The 18,985-nt window shown below is 38.9% G+C and overlaps 1 protein-coding gene across 7 annotated transcripts in view; it reads left to right on the top strand.

The window, feature by feature from the left end:
• The window catches only part of LRRC4C (leucine rich repeat containing 4C), a 1,421,025-nt gene that overhangs the window by 1,384,253 nt on the left and 17,787 nt on the right, over positions 1 to 18,985 (top strand). For 2 of the 7 annotated variants that reach the window (XM_070804072.1, XM_070804075.1), the window contains one exon: positions 8,542 to 8,593. The exons of the other annotated variants lie outside the window; for them this stretch is intronic. The gene's annotated coding sequence lies outside the window, so the exon portion shown is untranslated. The remainder of the gene's footprint in view (positions 1 to 8,541; positions 8,594 to 18,985) is intronic. 7 annotated transcript variants of the gene reach the window in all.

The raw sequence follows: 18,985 nt of genomic DNA, 5'->3' as shown, positions 1-18,985 counted from the left end.
CCTGTAACCGATAAATTGAACATTTAGTTTCAGGTGCATGTAGCTTTTGATGTTGAAATATTTCTGAAAAAAAAAAATGGAACTTATTTAGAAATAAGCTTGAGAGGCACTTACCAGAAACAATATTATGCAGATGCTCTGGAATAGCTTCTAGGAACAGCTTATATTGGAACAGCTAAATATACAGAATAAGGACAAGGATTTTATGTTGCTTTGTTTCTCCCCCAGAATCCAAGAGAATATTCTAGGCTTCTATTTACATTCTATCAAATGGCTCACTCAATATGAAGATGTGGCCTTTATCCAGGGACTTAACTTTATGAACCACAGCACAATTGCTACCTCCTTTCTCTATCTGTATTGAATTACTCAGATACCCTAAATTTCAGTAGTCTAGCAGAACTTCAACCTAACCAGGGAGATGTCATAGTTGATTGAAATTATCCTTTCTTCAAAAGACATTACCATAAAAATGGGTATTATTTTGATTAAGTCAATCTCTTTGTGTATTCAGAAGAGGTCCCCAAAGTAAAAAAGATAATCTGGACACTATAGTTCTGTAGAAGTTACGTATGGAATACAGGCAGGTTACAGAGGTGGTAACTGTTGTAGTTAGGTTCTGAAACTTTGTTAGACTTGTACCCAGAGTGCCAGCTTAACCTGAAGAAAATGTGGAATCTCTGACATTCCTGGACATAAGCTGAATGGTATACTATTTTCAGGTTATAATCAAATCACCGAGGTTCTTCTTGGATGCCCAGGGTACTGAGCTGCAATGGGAAAGAACTGGAACAGTCTTGTTTTGACATAAGATGGATCTAAATAAATAAATAAAATACCTATATCAATAAACACATAAATAAATAAAGCAAGACTGGTCACTGGGCAAGACACCTGCTTGAAGTAAAATGAGATGAGGCCCAACCAGCCATAAGGACTAGGACAAGGGCCAGACTAGGAAAGATGATAATATTTTCAAAGGTCTAAGAATAGCTAGGGAAGTGGAAGTGCTCTCTTGACACAAATGCTCTCACAAGCATGTGGAGCATGGTGGTGGGGAGATCAGAACAGCTGCTGTTTGGACTGCTACCTTGGAAGGTGGCAGAAGGCAAATTTTTGGTTTCTTTTCCTGTCATCCCCATATCCCTAGACAAATGTTCTTGACATTACCTTCCAGGAAAAAGCCTTAATTATCTAATTCTCTATATTCTGCTGCCACTCTAGATCAAGCCATCTCTCACATGTACTACTGACCTACCACTTGTGACTTCAGTCTGTTCTCGTGCTAGAAGTGTGATAGTTTAAAAATCAAATAAGGCTGTATTATTTTCCATCGTGGAACTCTGCAAGAGCTTGACACTGCATATAGTATACAAAGAAATTGCTTTCCTGACCTACCAGGCTTACCAACTGAAGTGTTAGTCGTTCAGTCGTGTCTTACTCTTTGTGATCCCATGGACTGTAGATTACCAGGCTCCTCTGTCCATGGAATTCTCCAGGCAAGAATACTGGAGTGGGTAGCCTATCCCTTCTCCAGGGAATCTTCCCAACCCAGGAATAGAACTGGGGTTTCCTGCATTGCAGGTGGACTCTTTCCCAGGGCTAATGTTCTATAATGAACTGAATGTTGGCTCCCTAAAAGATGTGCTCACATCTTAAGATCCAGAACCTGCAGATGTGACCTTATTTGAAAAAAATGACCTTTGCATATGTAATTGAGTATCTTGCAATGAGGTCATCCTGGATTATCCAGGTGGGCTTAAATACAATGACCTGTGTCTTTATAAGAGACACTCATACAAGAGACACATGGAGAAGACAAGCAGGCCCTGTGAAGACTGAGGCAGTGGTTGGAATTGTGTAGTCATAGACCAGGAATGTCTGGAGCCACCAGAGCTGGGAGAGGCAAAGTAGAATTCTCCCCTAAAGTTTTTGGAGAATCCTGCTGATTTCTTAATTTCAGACTTCTGACTTCAATTGCTGGGAAGTAATCAATTTATGTTGTTTTATGACATCATTTTTGTGATAATTATGGAAACCAAAGGAAACTATTATACTCCTCATTCACATCTCTTACTCTTCTGCTTTCTCACTTTCTTCCTACTAGACTAGCCTATATTTCCCCTTATTATGTTTTAAGTACAACATGCTTCTTGTTGGAAGCATGTTGGACTGCTATAACAAAATACCACAGATTGGATATCTTATAAGCATCAGAACTTATTTCTCATACTTCTGGAGACCAGAAGTCAGAGACAGGTTTGATTTGCCAGTGTGGTCGGGTAAAGGCCCTCCTCCTAGTTGCAGACTCCTCATTGTATCCTCGAATGAGGAAAGGGCTAGGGGTCTCTCTGGAGCCTCTTTTATAAGGGCACTAATCCCATTCATGAAGGCCCCATCCTTATGACCTAATCACCTTCCAAAGGTGCCATGTCCTAATATCATCACGTTGGTTATTAGCATTTAACATATGAATTTGGGTAAGTGGTGGACACAAACATTTAGACTATAGCACTTCCTCAAACTTGGAGAATTTATGTTAGCTCTTCTCTTTGCCTGGAATATTTTTCTCCTATATATATATTTATGTCTGAGTTCTTTCTTGCCATTCTTAAAGTTTAATGTCTCTTTTTCAGAGGGGGTCTTCCTAGACCAAATCCATGTAATATTTCCTATCAGTCATTCCTTGACTCATCACTCTTAAATTTTCATCTCAGTACTCATCTCTATCTGATCTTTTCTGGTTTGTTTATATTATCTGTCTAAACCCTCAGAAGCAAGCTCTATGAAGCAAGACCTTTGTCACTTTCTGACTCACTGCAGAATTCTAAATGTCTAGAATCATCCTTGCTATTTAGGAAGCATTCAATTCATGTTGAATGAGATACCTAACAGAAAACCTATCAGTGCTGGAGGGGATTAAGTCGGTAATTTGGGGTATCTAGAAATGTAAAGAACAAGCCAGACCCTTAGTCACTGAGGGCCTCAGCTCTTGAATATTTTATAATAACAAAGACAAGAGTCCCTGTAAGAGGTTGCAAATAAATATGGAGGAATGGACTTGGGATAAAATTGGTAACATTTCCCAAAGTAATTCGAGAATAGAGTGTAATCTACTGGAGCATAGGATCAAAGATGAATTTGAAAAAATGATGTCATCAGGCCAAGTATGAGAATTAGACTGGAGAAGATGGTTGGGATCTGTTCTGCCTATTGGTGGAGGTCCACCACCTATCATTAAATGATCCTAAAGACTAACAACATTGGAAATAAGTTAGATATGGGTAACCAGAGGTAAAACTGCAATTCCCAACTGCTTTGGAAGAGAAGAGACTTGGCCTTCTGATTAGCTGGGAATAATAATTTTCTAGTGAACTAACTCTAGGGAAGTAGATTTTTCCTAACAGGGAGAGATCCTGATTAGGTTTAAATTTCCTTTAGTACATGCTTACATTTGAATGCAAGAACTTAAAATGATCCAGTATGCTCTCAATGGTGCTACAGCATAGTTATGTAGAAAACCCCATACCCCGCAGGGCAGGGCTCACACTGAGTCCCCACATTATCTGGCTATGGGGTTAGGCACAGAGAAGATCCTGGATAGTGCCATTATTCAGCCTTCTGTACCCTATCCATCTTACCGGCAACTAAAAAGCTCAATGAGGATATCCTAGTCCAATTCAGAAATTAAGTAATGCTTATTTTCTGAGGATAATGAATGTCCTATGAGAATAAAGTAAACCAGTAGCACTTTCTGTTATACACATAGGAGGTCTTAGAAGTCACTCTGTTGAAACCACCATCTTTGTGAATTTCCTACAGGTTGGTGAGTGCTCTAGTAAAGTATTCTTGGGGGGCCTTTGTGACTTTCTCACAGCATTATCTTAATGACAGCATCCAGAGACCCATGGAAATCCTATTTTGAGGCTTACAGTCATTTTAGAGTTTCCAGAGATAGGATCTCTTGAGGTGTCCTCTCCAGTGGCATAACTTATAAAAGTGATTTCAACATTTTTCATCCCTTATGACTTTCCCACAAGTTCTCCATTGTTCTTGTTAGCTGAATATTTGAAAATAAAGTAAAAAAAAAATCAGGCTTTGAAAAGACCTTCTCTATGTTTGCATCTGTAGACATAAATGCGGGAAAATATATAGAATGCATGGGTGCTGATGTTTTGTGTCATTTCTCCTCATTTGTGAGGGGAAATGGGATAAGTCACTCATGACTGTACCAATCCTGGTCCATTCTTGATTACTGCACTCATGAAGATAAATGCCACACTTACGCAGACCACAAGTATCCTGTGTCCTTTCCGACCAGGAATTTAGATCAGTTACAGCAGAAGGCTGTGATTTGAAAATCAAAGACACTTTAGTATGTACCATCTCTTACTCCCACACATCTTGATCTCCAAAGTGAAATGAGGATACCACTAGGAGCCAAAAAAACTTTTATGTAGCATATAGATTCACATCCATGTATATCCTTCAGGTACTTCATTCTAAGTAAGAGTTATTCCCTGTGCATGGCCAGAACAGTGTTTTGTAGTGGCCATGTACTAGTTAATAGAAGATGGTCTTGATTTTCCCAAGCTTACAGATGGTATAATGAAGAGAATACTGTGGGGAAAAAATGATGAGCAAATCGTTAATTCTCTCCATGGAAAAGTCAAATAACAAAGGAGGAAGTCACAACAGAACTATGAGAAGTCATAGTATTTGAGCAGCAATGTTAAGAGAAAATAGCATGAATACCTTGATGTATCAATGCCTGTACCACTGGATTTAGGGTTACGGCAGAGCAAGTGGTTGGCTTTTCTGCTCTGTGTTTGTGGACCTGATACAGATAATCAGTAGACATGACCTCTTTATATCTCAGTACTGAATGTGCTTATTCTGGTTTTATTTTAATTACCCATTCACAAATTGAATGTTTTAAGCTAGAAGACTTTCCACCAAAATCAAAGTATTGGCTCTTTTTTGGTACATAAACGTTTTTACAATAAGAAGTAAACTGAAGAGGATTTCCATACATTTCAGAAATTTGATTGGGAAACTGAGTATTTCCGAAATTATTGTTCATCTTTGGGAACTATCAATATTAGCTTGGACTATATGAAATTGTTGATGTCAACAGGTTTTGATTATGAAATAGCAACTTTTTGAGGTTTGCTCTAATTGTGCTGATTAATTAAGTGATTTAGATTCAGGATGTACTTTCACCACTGTTTTTTTTTTTTTGTATATAACCAACTAAGCTCTTTCATCCACTTATTTAGGAAATACTTATTGAATGCACACTATGTGGCAGTAACTGGGTTGTGCATGCACATAAAATGGGATATAGTGCCTGTCGCATTAGGACACGTAGTCTAATGATGCAGAAAGACAAGTAAGTGCAATGTGGATGACTAACATGAAAGTTGATAATTGCTCAATAAATGTTCTTTTCATTTTCTTCATATGGAAGTAATAGTGAAATCTGTTCAAGGAACAAAAAAAGCAGTTTCCTATGAATTTTGAGAATGTTGGAAGAACTCACAGCATAAGTAGCTTCTTCCCTCCCTTAATATATTCATGTTAAAAACATATATTGGGCAGAGCACTAGTCTAGGGCTCCAAAGATTTAACTTCCTATATCAATAGCTACTATATGTTAGCTTTTTAAACTTGATAACATTACTTAACTTCCTTAAATGTTAACATCTCATCTGAAAAATGAAAAACAAAGTATAATCATTTCTGCGTACTTTCCATAATTATGAAGGTCTGATATGATAATATATGTGAGAAGATGTTCTAATCTGTGATGAATAATAGAAACAAAAGTTACCATTCTCACAACCATCTTTCTTATTTCCAATCTTGTTTCCATGGTGATATGTAAAAAGTAAATGGTTTACCATCTTGATTTATATTTTCCATGATCACATATTTAGGGATGTGCACCACATTCAACACCAGATAATCATTTCATAAAAGTGGGTAAATTTTTAGCCACTCTCCAAGTGTTTAGAGGTAGCGCTAATGATAAAGAAGCTGTCTGCCAATGCAGGAGACATAAGAGATGTAGGTTCGATCCCTGGGTTGGAAAGATCCCCTGGAGGAGGGTATGGCAACCCACTCTGGTATTCTTGCCTGGAAAATCCCGTGGACAGAATAGCCAGGGAGTGGGCTACAGCCCATGGGGATCACAAAGCATGAGGCATGACCTAACAACAACGACAATAGCAAAACAAGGAAGCTGTGTGTCCAGAGTGAAATGAGTAAGGTGATAGTGGTAGCAAGAGAGGATTAAAGAAGGAGAGATGCAGAATGAAACTCTAAATGGCCCCTTAGGCCACTGGAAGCCCTGTAATATTGAGCGACATCAGAAGCCATTGAGCACTGAGCAGAAGATCGAATGTGATCTGACTTTCATTCTGATAGGATCTCTCTACAATGTGGAGAAAAGACTGAAGAGGGGCAAGAACAGAAGCAAAGAAACCAAATATTGAAACAGGTTGTTGAAATCATCCAATTATAACGGACTAATATGCAGCAGTGGAGGTGAGAAGTGCCAAGACTCTTGATAACCAGAATTTCCACTGTATAGGCAATAGGCTGTAAAGGTAATAAGATATAGAAATAATAGGATGAAAAATTGGGGATGAGACCGAAAAATAAAGTGTCAAGGGGACTTTGTCCTGAGCTCTTACAAGGATGGTCCCTGGAACCATTGTTTGGCACTCGGTAAGGGGTTAATTTTTTTTTTTTTTTGGAAGGCATGAGTGAATGGAGTTGCTGTTAGAAAAGTCTTTGTTAGGGATAGGGGTTGAATTGGAATCAAGAGTTGTATTTTTTGACAGGTTGACTTTTGGTGCCTTCAAGTGGAAGTCTTGCATTAGCAGTTATAGACATATACTACAAGTCTACATTGCCAGCTGGAGATAAATGTTTGGCAGTGTTCAGTTTGTAGATGATTTCTAAACTCACTGTAGGATTCACTTAGAGAATCACTTAGACAGAGAGGCTCACTAACAGAGCCCTGGTACACTCCAACGTTTAGAAGCCCCAGATTTAGCAATGGAATTTGAGCAGAGTAAACAAAGAGGTAGGGGAGAGAGAGAGCAGTTTCCTAGGAGTCAAGTGCAGAGAGTGTTTCAGGAAGGACAGAAAAGTCACTTATGTCAAATGTTGCTAATTTTCACCTAGCTGAAAACTAAGAATCAGCCACTGGATTTAGTAATAAACACAGCTTTGACTCCCAACTCTTTGTTGCCCTCTCTACACATACTCATTCCTACCCACTGCCTTACTCTCACATTGTTATAAATACCAGGCATGTTACTTTCTAACTCAAATTTCATATTTCCTACTGAAGTATTGTTAATGGTTCCTGAAACCATGGGATTTAGGGAAACTTCCTGTAAGTCTGAGTTATGTGTTTTGCAAAACCAATGATATAAAATCCATATAGCATCTCTGAAATAAATGTTAATCATATTCAATTTTACTTATACAGTAATAATTCTATTTGAGAAGTTTGAGAAGCTCTTTTACTTACATTATCTGTTCCAAACAAAACTCTCTAATATAGCAAAATGCCCAGCTTTGAAGCTTACACCATCAGACCAAACAGCTGCTAATGCCTCCTTGTTGGAATCAACCACAAACCCAGTCTTCCCTCCTCTTTATTCCTTGATGATTTTAACATCTGCCTCCCTGATGCTCTCTTCAGCCCTCCTCCTGATATAATTCTTGGTGATTTCAATATTCGTGTCAGTCCCTTGATCTTGATTGCTAATTTCATGGATTTCTTCCATCTGCATTTTCTAGTTGTTTCCAGTTTGTACCAACTGTATGGTGAAGTTTGGGCTAGAAAGATTTATAATTTGTTGGTATTCGAAATCATTTAGTTTACTTCACTATACTTTGCAAAATGCCAGCTCTATTCCTTTGTATTTCTTTGCTCCAAGTACTGTGTGACCCTCTATCTTTGATTCTAATTTTTGATTTACCATTGTCACAGGAGTGTTGGGAAGGGAGTAGTGGTAGATGAGGGATGCACAGGAGGAAGAAATGTTAGTATCTCTCTTGCTTGGGGATGTAGAAAATATCCCAGTTAGAGTTTGCAGCAGTTGCCTATGTCAAACTCTTAACAGCCCATTTGATTTTAATATTTCAGAGTATCTCTTTAACTATTTCCTATCCATCTTCAAAAGACATGATCTCATTTGATCTGAAGAGGTGGTTCTGAACAGGATGGAGGATCAGAGAGAAAATGTGACTTGCTTCAGGTTGTACATCTAATAAGTCAGAACCAAGTATAGACAACAGATCTTCCAACTCTAAATGTGTTTTTTTTATTGGCATTAAACAATGCATTGTTCAAAATGGCCAGTGGTTAAAATAGCTGCCTTGGCTTTTTGCCCAGAAGAATGTAAAAATACAGTGGCAATTTAATAAATATTGTCACCAGTGTTGTCTGTGGTGATGGGAGGAACAGCAGATCGAGAAATGTGCTGAATTATTCTAATGGATGCTTTTTCCCCCTCGTAGATTGGCAAACACACTGCCTGTTTACAGCACGGAGGCCACAATGGAGAGCTAGGTGGGTGATGATTCATGCTAAATCTTTGCCACAATATGCTGAACACTACAGCAGCAGCTAATGTGAAGTGGCTCATTATACACTGTCAAATCCAATAACAGCCAAAGACTGGCTTTGCTGCAGCACGAGCAACTTGTGGGGAGCCTAGCTACTGCAAACCACTACTGAATTGCAAAAAAAAAAAAAAAAAAGAAAAACACAACAGGCTTCAAGAGAGTGGAAAAGACAGAGTCACTGAGTCACATTTGCAAATTTCTCTTTGTCACTTTAGAAATGGCCTTCATGGTCCCAGCCCAGCTTGACGCCAGAGATGGCTCTCCTTGGGATTCCTTTCTCTTGTGAGCACCTCTCCCTTCAGTTATATTTTATGGGCTAAAGATGATCTCAGGGCCACTGCGCATAGACAGAGCTGGAAATGTGGTTCTCTTCTGGAAATATTCCTGAAGCTCCTCCTCCCCTCTCCACCCTCCACCACCCAGTGATGCCATTCACATAAACACATTTACCTTCTACTGCCCCACGGCATCTGTGGATGGTATTTCTACATAATAGAGAAAGAAGATCAGGAGGCAGGAGGCAGAAATACTGCCTCCTTGCTTTAAGACTTAGGATCATGTGTATTTTTGTCTTCATTATACTGTGATCTCCTATAAAGCAGGATCCTGGATTTATTTATCTACTTAGTCTAATGTCTATGAGCCATAGTTGACCCTCTACAAATATTTATCAACAAAATTAATGTTGTTGATAAATATAAATACAATAAAATCCATAATGAAGCTTGAGTTTAGTCTTCTTGCCTCCCTTGTTCCAGCCACAGGGCCTGACACATAGTAGGTGGACATCAGGTACTTGTTTACTGAAAGAACAAAGATATGAATGAGTCCCTCACTCATATGGTTCCCTGCTGCCTAATTAAAGTCTCAGCAAACCTCTTCCAACCATCAGATACAGAAAAGTCATGGCTTCCAGTCATTCTTTGCCAGACCACCAGGAATAATGCCCTCAAAGTGGTTGTTTATTTTGGAAAGCAGAAACTAATCTGAAGCTATTTTCTTTATTTTTATATTCAAATGCCTGTAAAACAGAAAAACACCAGAGACCTATTCATTGCTCACAAATGATCTATGGGGTAATAATGTGCTTGCTCTTCCAGCTGTGCTGCACTTTGGTGCCATCCTGGGTTTAATTGAAAATATGCTGTGACCTTGGTTTTGTTTGCTGGATATGGGGGAGGGGGTAATTGGCATGAAGCCTCCAAAGAACTCCCTCTTAACGAATGTCATTTGGCTAATTTGGGGTTCGCCTGCAGGAAATAACGTGTGAAGTCCTAGAAAAACAAGGTGCATTTAATTTGCATGCAACTCATATGAAGCTAATGATTTAAAAAAAAAACACAACTTTTTTATTTAGCCATACTTATTCATTGAATTCTAAATACTGTGAGGATGATAATGGTATTGTGTCTTACAGTGTCATGTTTCATCATAATTAAATAAACAGCTTATGAACTGCAGTCCAAAAAATGTCTGTGTTCCACTCTTAACTTAAGAGGGTTTCCATAGAAACCATGGGCCGCGAATTTAACTGACATTTATTGGACTTGAGGCTATATGTAGCATTGATAGCGCTCTGTGTTTCTCTCTGCCCCTCTGTGTATATGTCTTTCTTTTCCTTTAACCTTCACAACCATCTCTTCCCCTCTCGGTCCCCTCCCCCTCTCCACCTTCCTCCCCCCTTTCTCTTATTAGCAATGAGGAAGTAATTTGGACTCAGTTAGATTTAACAAATGCAATAATACTAAAATGAGCTCTGATACTTAAGTGTAATTGTGTTATTAGCTGGAAATGTTTTTCTTCAAAAACAAAAGAATTGAGAGTGAAGTTTACTGAAGTGGTGCATGCTTATAAGAAGAAAGCTTTAGCTGCCAGTTGAAAGTCTGCAGGCGACATATCACAGTCCACATTCATACCCCAGCGATGGTTTTTCCTTGATTTAGTTACCCCAGACTGATGTTTCTCTTCCGTCCTCATTTTCACTCTTCTAAATGGAACATATAATCATTGTGCTGATCATATTCCAAGAGAAAGGAGGAGTTTACTTAGAAAGACCAAAACATTCTATATACTGTGTAACTGTGCCAGAGAATTGACTAGGTACTTTCCTTTAGATTGTCTTAGTTAATGCCACAAAATGTATAGCCAGGCCATGGACTGAGTGGAAAATGAAACTGGAGCAGGTGGTTGAAATTCAGGCTTCATCACAGTCTGGATCTCAACCTTGCATATAGCGCTTCAATACTCTGTCTCAGAAACAGACTCACAGACTTGGAGAATGAACTCATGATTATCAGTGGGGGAAGGATGGGAAGGAGGGATTGTTAGGAAGTTTGGGATTGGTGTGTACACATGCATTTAAAATGGATAACAAATAAGAACCTACTGTATAGCACAGGGAACTCGCTTCAGTATTATGTGGCAGCCTGGATGGGAGGGGAGTTTAGAGCAGAATGGACACATGTATGTGTATGGCTGAGTCCCTCTGCTGTTCATGTGAAACTATCACAAAATTGCTAATTGATTGTTTGTTTGTTAGTTGCTCAGTTGCCTCCAACTCTATGACCCCATAGACTGTAGCCCGCCAGGCTCCTCTGGCCATGGAATTCTCCAGGAAAGAATACTCTAGTGGATAGTCATTCCCTTCTCCAGGGGATCTTTCTGACCAGGGATTGAACCCACCCAGGCCTCCTGTATAGCAGGTAGATTCTTTATGGTCTGAGCCGTCAGGGAAGTCTTACTCCAATATACAGTAAAAAGTTTAAAATAAAATAAATAAATATTCTGTCTCAGTTTCTCAAAGACAGAATGAATATGAGCATTTTTAAGAAATGGGGTTTTATTAGGATGAGACACGCTAATACAGATAGTATACCTTAGTAGCGGTCCTTGTCTTCATCGCTTTATAAATGAGGAAAATGAGCAGCCAAAAAAGTGAGTCAGGTATCCAAAAGTCGCACAGCTAATAGAAAGTGGATTCGTCCATTGCAGTGATGAAAAGGAGTGGACTTAGACCTGAAGTCAGTTACTAATTGTGCAATTTGGGGTAAGTGACAGAGCTCTAGAGTATCTGTTTCATGCAGTTTTTATAAGGATTAAATAAAACTGTGCATGTAAAATACACAGAGAGTCAGCCATATAGAAATTTATGGGCTATGCTTTTTACTTTTTCTCTCCCTCCCAACTTTCTGATTTGTTTTGTTTGTATGGACACAATGTGAAAAAACAGTCTCCTAACACTGTGTAATACATCTAGTTTTAAATTATTTCATAATTCATAAACTATCTCAAGCTATGCTGATAGCAATGAGAAAGGAAAGGCAGATAAGATCGCATCCATTTTTATAGGTTGGGAGAAGTGAAATTTAGAGTTGTTATTGACAAGGTTTCCATATAGTAAATGAGGAAATGGAGTTTGGACTTCGTTCCCTAGGATTTCTTTTTATAATTAAAATTCTCGAAGTCTATTATTCTTAATTTGGGTCCCATGTTCATGAAGTCCCATGTTCTAACTTACCTATCTAATCAATGGGCTTCCCAGGTGGCTCAATGGTAAAAAAGTTCACCTTCAATGCAGGAGATGCAAAAGACTCAGGTTCAATCCCAGGGTTGGGAAGATCCCCTGGAGAAGGAAATGACAACTCATTCCAGTATTCTTGACTGGAAAATTCCATGGACAGAGGAGCCTGGTAGTCTATAGTACCTGGGACTGCAAAAGAGTAGGACATGACTGAACACACACACACGTCTAATCAGAGTTGAGAGAGAGAACGTTTTAGCAGGAAAGAAGAAAGGAAGGTGAGGAGGTGGTAACTGCAAAGTCTGTCTCTTGCAGACTGTCTTTAGGTCATTCTCCCAGGATCCAAAGGCGGATGCATAAATATAATCTTCAATTCTAGGTATAAATGAGGCATTGATTTTGTAGGGCAATGCGTCTTAATATTGCTGGTTTAAAAAGGGCAGGGGGAGAAAAAATGCTAAAGAAGCCAGCTAGGACAGGAGAGTGATGGGACAGGGTTTCAGTGATTGTTCCTCCTACCCTTCACATAGGCCCACATGCACACGTGCATATTCAAGACTAAACAGAACAAATATTTCTTTGAAATATAACCATTGTATGGCTCCAGAGAGCTCCTGCTGCTGCTGCTGCTGCTAAGTCTCTTCAGTCGTGTCCGACTCTGTGCGACCCCACAGATGGCAGCCCACCAGGCTCCCCCATCCCTTGGATTCTCCAGGCAAGAACACTGTAGAAGGTTGCCATTTCCTTCTCCAATGCATGAAAGTGAAAAGTGAAAGTGAAGTCACTCAGTCGTGTCTGACTCCTAGCGACCCCATGGACTGCAGGCTCCTCCGTCCATGGGATTTTCCAGGCAAGAGTACTGGAATGGGTTGCCATTGCCTTCTCCTACCAGGAGGTAAAAATGTTAGCTCTGCCATTTTTATTTGTTCTGTGCTTCTGCTTGCCTTATGACCAGAATATTCATTCTGTGTTGTCTATAGAAGAATTTCTTTAAGCTCCTTTCTCTAATTTGTGTTAGTTTAGTTAAAACTAAATAAAATAATTCCCAAAGTCACTTAGCTAGACACATGGAGATAGCAGTCCATCACGATGTAGTAAAACCACAGGGACACAGAATGACACTATAGAAAACTCCTCCGAGTTGTGGAACTCCCTCTCCTGCTCAGGATTCCTCACAAAAGTTACATGACACATGGTACTATTGCCAAATTAGTGAAACTTAATCTCTTTCTTCTTTCTTACATGACAGTGAATGATAAATAGAAAGTTTAATATTTTTTCTTTTATGCCCTCATAGATCATCCCGTTAGTTTTGGGGTTGAGGAAAATATGTAAGAAAAGGAATTCCTCCATGTGCTCTAGAGCAGGATTAACAAACTTTCTATGGAGGGTCAGAGAGTAAGTGTTTTGAAGCTGTATAGGTTTTTTTTGCAAACCATAGATTAGCACAACTACACAATTTGGTACATTAATAGGAAAGCAGCCATAGGAAATACAGATATGAATGGGTGTGGCAGTGTTCCAATAAAACTCTATTGACAAAAACAAGTAGTGGGCCAAATTTTGCCTGTGGATAGTGCTACTGATCTTGGAGGTTTTTTGGTGTTTTTTTTTTTTTTTTTTTTGCCTACATATCCATCCATCTTGTGTTTCTGTTCACGTGGCAACTACAGCTTAAAAGACAAAACTGGAAAGTGTGTGGTTACAACCATATCATAATTACCCTCATTTTGTGGGTTTTACTCTTTGTTATACTTATTTTTTGGAGAAGGTGATCGCACCCTACTCCAGTACTCTTGCCTGGAAAATCCCATGGACGGAGAAGCCTGATAGGCTGCGGTCCATGGGGTCGCAAAGAGTTGGACACGACTGAGCGACTTCACTTTCACTTTTCACTTTCATGCATTGGAGAAGGAAATGGTAACCCACTCCAGTGTTCTTGCCTGGAGAATCCCAGGGACGGAGGAGTCTGGTGGGCTGCCGTCTATGGGGTTGCACAGGGTTGGACACGACTGAAGCGACTTGGCAGAAGCAGCAGCAGCATACTTATTTTTGAATAAATTTATCCTTTCAGTATTCCTGTGGCATAGGAAGACATAGACAGTCTGTCTTCACTTTTTAGAAGGGTACAGAAAATTTAAGTGGCTTGCATTAGAGGTGTCACCCCACAACTATAATATCTGTATTGGGATATGCCTGTCACCATTGTGGTTTTTCAATTGGATTATTCTTTCTAAAGTGCATTCTTTAGGGAATAAAGATGGTGGGAGAGATAACCAAAAAGTAATTTTCACTATCTAAATCATGAAGAAAGTAGCTAACTAATGGCTTGAATAAGGACATGCATAGACTTCTCTACTTTCTTACCCCATTAAGATACCATAGGATATCCAGTTCTTTCTTGCTTGTATATTCCTGAGTTTTTTCCATGATATAGTTTTAGAAATAATTCATTGTAGGCAAATGAATAACAGGGAGTTCTGGCTTTGCTTGGTACTGTGTTAACTGAAGCTTGTGCATCCTGGAACTGAGTCCTCATTTTGCAAAATTCCATGGTAACTGAGAGCAAATCTGTTATAAAAGAACTGTGTAAAAAAAGGGGACTTGTTTTCTTTAATGCATGACCTCTGGTTAACACGGCAGGCAGGGAACAAAATGAGGACTGCCTTGAGTAAATAAATAAGAATCTTATTTCCAAATGCCTGCATTTGCCATATAATTCCCTCTTTTGTGGTCATTAAGGGAAAACAAAGAAATCACAGATGACAGTCACTTCCAGTATCTGACATGTCATCACCCAGGTTTCCTCATTATGCAATGTGAACAGTGTTGAGGTTACATGAAACCAGTTCCAGGTTCAATTAGGAGGCCATCCCTGCTATCTGTATTCTGATTAAACAACACTGCCTGGAAATCACAGAAAGAGTCTACTCTGTTTCCTCCCCTTGCTCACATCTCATAACCAGACTTAATTAAAGACTTTCCTTATCATGTTTTTCTGGGTCATTTGGGTGAATTTATAAAACTCTTAAGTCATGCTGAAAATTGGAAGGGGATGGCCCTGAGATCTTCAATAGGAGCCAGGACCAAATGTATAGGACTTGTTTTAATGTTTTCAGTTCAGTTCAGTTCAGTTGATCTGTCGTTTCCGACTCTTTGCGACCCCATGAACCGCAGCACGCCAGGCCTCCCTGTCCATCACTAACTCCCCGAGTTCACCCAAACTCATGTTATCGAGTCAGTGATGCCATCCAACCATCTCATCCTCTGTCGTCCCCTTCTCTTCCTGCCCTCAATCTTTCCCAGCATCAGGGTCTTTTCAAATGAGTCAGCTCTTTGCATCAGGTGGCAAAAGTATTAGTGCTTCAGCTTTAACATCAGTCCTTCCAATGAACACCCAGGACTGATCTCCTTTAGGATGGACTGGTTGGATCTCCTTGCAATCCAAGGGACTCTCAAGAGTCTTCTCCAACACCACAGTTCAGAAGCATCAATTCTTCAGTGCTCAGCTTTCTTTATAGTCCAAATCTCACATCCATTCATGACTACTGGAAAAACCATAGCCTTGACTACATGGACATTTGTTGACAAAGTAATGTCTCTGCTTTTTAATATGCTATCTAGGTTGGTCATAACTTTCCTTCCAAGGAGTAAGCATCTTTTAATTTCATGGCTGTGATCACCATCTGCAGTGATTTTGGAGCCCAGAAAAAGTCAGCCACTGTTTCCACTGTTTCCCCATCTGTTTCCCATGAAGTGATGGGACCGGATGGCATGATCTTAGTTTTCTCAATGTTGACCTTTGAGCCAACTTTTTCACTCTCCTCTTTCACTTTCATCAAGAAGATTTTGAGTTCCTCTTCACTTTCTGCCATAAGGGTGGTGTCATCTGCATATCTGAGGTGATTGATATTTCTCCCAGCAATCTTGATTCCAGCTTGTGCTTCTTCCAGCCCAGCGCTTCTCATGATGTACTCTGCATATAAATTAAATAAGCAGGGTGACAACATACAGCCCTGATGTACTCATTTCCTGATTTGGAACCAGTCTGTTATTCCATGTCCAGTTCTAACTGTTGCTTCCTGACTTGCATACAGGTTTCTCAAGAGGCAGGTCAGGTGGTCCGGTATTCCCATCTTTTTCAGAATTTTCCACAGTTTATTGTGATCCACACAGTCAAAGGCTTTGGCATAGTCTGATCTTTTAGAGAGTCCAAAATATATACAGATGTGAAGCAGTCAATGAAGGGTCAGGAATCAGGAGACCTAGTGAAGTGTAAAGGGAGTCTCACCAAGTTAAGGACTGTGCACCAGATATAGGAAAAAAGCATGCTGTCATGTCAGCCTATATTTTAGGTAAAAAACAGAGCTTAGTACAGGTCCTTATTAACTCAAACCTCAATTATTGACATAATTTTGTAGTTGCCCTTCAGGCCTCACGGTGCTCTCTTTCCTAGCCATATCCCATATTATTCAAATTTGCTTTTCCATACTCTTCTCATTCTTCTATTCCTTACCAACAAAAGGAAAAAAATCAAGTCCCAGCAACCCATGTGTGTATGTGTGCATACACACATATAGGTACATATAGGTACACACATACATGGGTACATACATACATATGGGGCTTCCCTGGTGGCTCAGTGGTAAAGAATATGCCTGCCAATGCAAGAGACACAGGAGATGCGGGTTCAATCCCTGGGTCTGGATCAGGAAGGTTACCTGGAGTAGGAAATGGCTACCCACTCCAGTATTCTTGCCTGGAAAAGTCAATGGACAGAGGAGCCTGGTAGGCTATAGTCCAGGGGGTTGCAAAAAGTCGGACCTGACAGATTGACTAAGCATGCCCATATGTATATATTTGTGTGTGTGTGTGTGTGTGATCACAATGTAGGAAATTAAGGCTGTGTACAATTTAATAATAACAGGGAAGAAAGTACTTGACAAAGTATTAGAAGGTGATTTAAACATCTGAATTTCTTTGTATATGTGGTATTTATTCTCTTCAGATTCTTTGCATGGCAATTTAAATGTTTTAAAAATAATTACAAAAATCCATATGCTTTTTGGTTGCTATGGTTAGTTGGTTTATTTTCAACCTAAGAAGGCAATGATGACCTTGGCACAGGGCATTTCCTGAGGATTCTCGATCAGTTGGGTGTTAATGGCTATCAGCTCCTCTCAGCTAAGTCCAAAGGAAGCATGCAAATCTAGGTCATTAACTGTATGACCAACTTCCAGAAATCAAATCCTTCTTTAACCACCTCACCAAGGACTTATGCTTAGGATAGGCTGGTTGGATTTTCAAAAGCTGCTTTAGTTACTTGCCCTTTCATTATCCCAGACAGAAAATGTATAAAACTATTTATGTTAATATACAAATATATGTAAAAAGACAGAAGAATAAACATTAGCTTCTGTGGACCCACAGGGGAATGTCATTATTAGAAAAATAAGTTTTCATATTTTGATTAAATGTGATTATAAATATAATTGGAAATGCTCACCCTCTTTTATTTGTTTCTTTTATTACCTTTTTCAGATTGAAAGATTAGAGAGAATCATTCTATTGTGCATCCTGAGAGGCTAAAACATGTGTCCAGTTTTTGCAATTCAACCTCATTAAACATTAGATTCTTTTCTTTTTTGGTGGAGAGGGTGGTTCTCATTAGGGTTTAGTTGTTTTTGTTTTAATGGAATATTATTTTTTGTCATCCCTGTTATACAGTTGACCTTCACTAATAGTAATAACCATTATTTTCTCCTTTGGCATTAGTCATGATTATCCAAAATATTCTAAGAGATAGATAAATATAGCAATTCAGCTAGCAAAATGAAAGAAAGTTCTAGAGCAGAGAAGTCCCTGTTTCTTTTCTGTGGAGGAAATTCTGGATCCTATTTCATTGTGCATCATTCTGATTCTTATGCTGACACAAATTTTTTAAAGAAATGACACAGAGTGACAAATTATCCCTGAATACCAATGTTTAAGGTGTATGATAGGTCTCATCATCACCAGAGAGGACTGCACTCCAAGACTTTTTCCAATGGACACTTGTCTGGAAGAATTTACTCAAGACCTCGATCAAGTCTTTAGTTTCTTCATTTCAGAAATTTGGTTCTGGTAGCTCATTGTGAGAAGGGTGTAGTCACACTTACTAAACACATAGGAAATACAGAATAGAGAACAGAATGCTAATTTGCTAAATAATAGCTAGCACTATAACAAACCCTTCAAATACTTTTTAGTCTGTCAAATCTTTTTCTGTACGATTTAAACTTTTTTGAATCACAAATCTCTTTGAAAATGTGATGACAAAGCCAATGAATAATCTTCCTATAAAAATATACAATCGCATTTATATGAAAATTTACATATGATTTCAAGAGATTTATAAATAGTTTGAAAACCACTCTTGAATGTCTTAGGAATCCAGGGATTGCACTGTGAATTTTCATGGAAAATCAAATTATAATTAAATAAGGTGGTTGATAAGAAATCAAACTAAGAAAATGTGATTGTATGATTTGGATTGGTTTAGCATCAGATTATGATAGCCTGATGCATCAATCATTCTCCACAGTTGGATTTCAGCTGTCACCAGGATTAGACAAACAACAAGAAAAACAGCAACGGACATTCATACAGTATTAACTGGGTACCAGGCACTGTTCTAAATCCTTCTTTATATGTTAACTCATGTATGCTCACGAATGGAGTATATAAATCAAAGTATCATATCCAACCTATAGGCAGTTTTATAGACAAGTAATACATACATTTCAACCTCTTACTTTAAAAAAAAAAAAACTATAT

This window comes from Bos indicus, chromosome 15 (genome assembly GCF_029378745.1).
Source record: "Bos indicus isolate NIAB-ARS_2022 breed Sahiwal x Tharparkar chromosome 15, NIAB-ARS_B.indTharparkar_mat_pri_1.0, whole genome shotgun sequence".
Lineage (NCBI taxonomy): Eukaryota > Metazoa > Chordata > Mammalia > Artiodactyla > Bovidae > Bos > Bos indicus.
The sequence above is the reverse complement of the archived record's forward strand: the minus strand, read 5'-3'. Positions and strand labels throughout refer to the sequence as shown.